We start from the raw sequence: 4,732 nt of genomic DNA, 5'->3' as shown, positions 1-4,732 counted from the left end.
GTGAACTTTGAAATTCTAGATCAATTCGTAGAAAATTCGTAAAATAGCAAATCTTGATGTTTTGGAATCCTCTTGAAGAGCTCTATGCAGTAGAACCAGAATATGTTAGGCCTTAGTTGCAAGTTTTTGCTGTAGATGTTGTTTTGTGTTACTAGGTGTATAACTACTTGTTCTTTAATCTTTTTCTTATCTGATGCTTGAAAGCTTGTATTGCTTTGAAATTTTGGTGGTAGTTTACTCTTGTTACACTAGCTTTACTATAAAAATTTCATGATCAGTTCTTTGTTGTAGCTATTTATTTGATTTAATCTTTGTTTAATAGACTTTATTCATGGTAAATAGTTTCTGTTCTTAATAATCATGAAAATATTCCTGAGTGTTCTTCTGGAGTGTGTTCGCTTGTCCAGGAAGTTTGAGCCTTAGTTCATGGCTAGATCAGGGGCTAAAATATAAATCTTGCTAATCTGTTGTCTGTTTTATTTATTTTCTCAGAATTATTTCGGTGTAGATAAAATCATGAAAAATTCACAGTAGATAGATCTTACCTGTGTAGATCTCCTGTTAATTTTTGAGCTTCTACTTTGCTATATTTTAGTCTGTATAATTCAAGCTTGTGCTAGGTGTTGCCTGCATAAATGATTTATTGTGATTAAATGGTTACATGTCTTCATATGATTTTTGTAGGGTAGATTACTTTGTTCATGTTCTGTTTAGTGTAATTTTGGTAGATTTTATTACTATTTTTACTTTGAGTTGTTGATTTATTTACAAACCATGACTTAATTGTATAGGAAATCACCACCACTCATTTTATGAAGTTAGTTAACTTCTTTTGTGCTGTTGATCATGATGCCTTGTGTAGTTAAATTTGTTATTTAACTACTCTATAAACGATTGCCCATGTTTGTTTATAATGTTGTTCTTGCATTACATATAGATACGACTACTTTGTCAGACGGGACGTACGAGTTGATTCCGGAATCTGACGGAGGTGATCTCGAAGCTCAAGTGAACACTGCGGAACTAACTGAAGCCCCGAACCAAAGTTCGGAAGAGCCTAGCGCTGAAATAGTTAGCAATTACCGAGAAGGCAAGCCCCGGACATAACCTATTACTTCAAATTAATTTCATTTACTGTATTATTTTACTTGTGCATTTACAGTTCATAGGAGTTGAATTGAAAACCTAGATGCATGATCCTAGGAACCAATGTACTAAACACTAGACTTGAGTTCGAGTAATTGCTAAGCTTATAGGAACGGTAAAAGTCGAGTGATCGCCTGTCACTCGCGAGCTTTATAGGAATTTCCTGTTTACTTTCTGTTATCAATATAAGGACTACGGACGGGGTTGTGCTCGATATCATGACCTTATGTGATACCCCGTCTGTGTTGATAAACTTGCTAAGGTCGCGGTGTGTGGTAGTGCTGGTTAAGTTTTTGAAAGTACTAGTCACATGCCGTAAATATGGTACGCGGCAAGCCTAGTAGCCGATTGGACCGGGGAGTGGATATACCTCCCACTCTCTCAGTAGGGATAGGTTTATTTTATGTTGCGCAACACTACGACTTCTAGGGACAAGGTTCGGCCTTGGAGCCCTGTATCGGGGAGAGTGGCACTATCCACAAGCCGGAAAGAAAGGTTAACGGTTGTTTGGGAATGACCCCGACGGTATTCCAGACGTGTGTGCTAGGTTACCCTTGCAAGGTTGAATTTCGGATTCAGAATCGTCCGCCTCTCACGATGAAATGAGACTGCTTGATCTCTTTGCCACACAGAGTAATAAGAGCAACAATATTCTTATTAATCTTGATGTTTGCTTAGAAGTTTCACCATGAATGGTTAGTAGATGCTTACATAGAATGGTTAATCAACTAGAATCTTGCAGCTAAAACTTGAAAGTAAGGACCTACTCTTTATTGCTTTTCAGCAAGGAAAACCAGAGCCTTACAAAGCCTTGCATAATCTAGCTAAGGTGGGCTACTTATACCCGTTGTCGGTTAAGTCTTGCTGAGTATTAGAATACTCAGCCTTGCTGTTGAAACCCTTTTTCAGGTATGACTTTTGAGGATCAGGTCGCTAGCTTGACCTATCCTTGCTCGTTGCCTCCTGGCTGGTCCGTAGAATGGGATACGTCTTCGGCCGGCAATGACTATGACGAGTGATACCCCGGCTTGGGCTAGCTTGGTATACTTTTGGCGATGTGTCGTAGAGATCGTGTTTCATCTTCCGCTGTTTAGACTCTGAACTTATAATCATGGCTTGAATAACTGTTTTACTTAAGTTGGTTTTTGTAATAATCTTTTGAACTGGTTGTAATCTTTAATATGCCTGTGTTGTAAAAGTGTGGTTGTAATATCTCTGAACTCGCCTTCGTGCGGGGTATGCTTGTTCGAATCCGAGAATCGGTGGTTGTATCGGGACGTTACCCGACAGACCAAAAATTGTTCCGTTTGAAGTGCGTTTAAGCTAATGTTGCCTTTATGGGATGGTTTACCGCACTTGAGCTGGGATAATTTTAGGCGGTTTCTGCCACAATCTGGGCCGCTCATAACCGTGAGCACGGCTAGTATATACCAGTTTTACACTCTGCAGAGGTTGCACATCTTTACCCACAAGTTGTGAGCTACGCCAGTTGTTCATCACACTTCCTTAGGTTGAGATGACTAGCGACTCACTACGAGGCCTTTACAAAGAATCTCGTTGGTAGGGAGTAACCGCAAGGGTGGATCAGCGACTATGGAGCAGGTCTAGTGGGCGTCAAGACACGAAGCACAGACGAGGCCACTCAGTACGAGGGACATAGAAGCTTACCGCCCCTGCCCCGCAGGTAAGTTACTCCAAACCAAAAAGATCTAATTATTACGCCAAGTCTATCCCATTCTAGCCTTGTGTAGCGCTGTTGTCCCAGGGTTGTCGCTCTATGAACCGGTCCCTTATGGAGAGTGGCCAACCAAGCACTAAGCACCGTGCTGGACCCCTAAAAACCATGTTCTACAAAAACCATATTTAACGATACGTGAGCCACCCAAGCACGAAGCACAGAGGGCCACTCTGAGAATTTAAGTTCAAATAAACCATTAATCAAATAATTAAAAGGACCAGAGTGTGTTATAGCGCAGCAACCTAAGCACAACTAACCAAAATGCAACCCAAAGGTATATATAAAGGATATAAAGTGGCTAGGAAATCCTTATAGGCATACAGTATTAAAATGCAGTATGAAATGGTAATTAAAGGTGATAGGTGGTGTTCAATGTTATACTTGCCTTCCTCGTACTGCTCTGCTGCTGCTCAAACTGATCTGAAGACGGATGCTGCTCCGGGTACTGATACTGGGGCCTCCTCGGATGGATCAACGTCTACTCACGAACCATGGCCAAACAAGGCACAACAATAAGCATACAAGCAAACACTAACAAAAAAGCTAAGAAACAGTACATCAATACATAAAAACAGCACACTAAACTAATCTAAAACTATTCTATGCGTTACAATGATCACGTGGACTAAAGAACGCCTAAATCGGAGCTAAAACGCATAAAACTAGGCCTAAAACAAGGTTAAGGGGCTTATCTGCGAGAAAAACTAAGTTCCAGGGGGTTTCTGCAAAAACCGAGGACTAGAAACTTAAATAAAGGTTAAACTCAGGGGCTAGCGCATAAAAACTCAAGGACTGGATGGCCGGTTCTATTTCTAGGAAACTCAGGGGGGTCCTTGCAAAGTATTGGGCCTAACAGCAATTAGTTTTGAACTGACTACGAGCGCGGGTTGAATATGAGGAAAGGCAGGGGTTCTTTAGCAAAAACACCGGGCTGAAGCGGTACCTTCTATTTTGGGCCTTCGGATCGCGATCTGGCGGCTCAGAACTGATGGGATTCGATCTATCTTGAGCGTCCATCCTTGATCGGACGGCTCGGGGTTGGGTGGTGAGGGAGCGGCGGCGCGAGTCGCCGGCGAAGCTTCTCGCGTGGCGCTCCTCGTCTCTCGCCGGACTTCATCGAACTCGACGCTCCGATGGTCAAAACGGCTGGTATTTAGGTTAGGGAGGATCCACGCGGAGCGCGTAATCCACCTGTGCGCTCAAACGGGGAACCGGAGTCCGGGATGGCGTGCGCAGTAAAGGGGGCGGGGCTGTGCGGCGGCGCCCGCCGGCGTGCGAGGTTCTAAAGGTTCCAGGTGCTACGGCCCGTCCAATCCAGTGCAACAGCGACAGGGAGGGTGAGCGAGCTACCAAGGGCTCGGGCTAGTCGAGGTTGCAGCGGAGGGACGTTGGCGGCGAACTCAAGCGGCGGCGTGCGCGTCGGAGCACGGGAACGGGTGCTGCAGCGGTCGGAGCAAAAGGGCAGCGGCTCGGGGAAGATCTGGGCGTCGAGGCAGAGCCGGCGCACTGCTCGGCCGGGGCTCCGGCGGTGACAGGCGGCTTGGGTTCTCCGGCGTACCGTGTTCTGGGACCTAGAGTGCGCATTAGAGCCTACAAGCTAGCGCAAAAGAATCAAGAGGCTGGGGCGGTGCTCACCGGGATTGGAATTGGATGGAGACGTACAGCAGCGCGCCGGCGTCGGATCCGGCGGAAGCAGCACGGCGGAGCTCGGGCCCGATTCCGGCGAGCCAGGGTCCCAGGGCCGGTGCAGAGGGCTCGGGAAGCCTCCTGGATGCACGACGGAGCTTCTTCGGCGATTGTAGGGGATGGACGTGGTGGTGCGGCGTGCGGGCGGAGCAGCGGCTCGGC

The sequence above is a fragment of the Panicum virgatum genome, chromosome 9K (assembly GCF_016808335.1).
Source record: "Panicum virgatum strain AP13 chromosome 9K, P.virgatum_v5, whole genome shotgun sequence".
Taxonomy (NCBI): domain Eukaryota; kingdom Viridiplantae; phylum Streptophyta; class Magnoliopsida; order Poales; family Poaceae; genus Panicum; species Panicum virgatum.
This window is presented reverse-complemented; position numbering follows the sequence as displayed.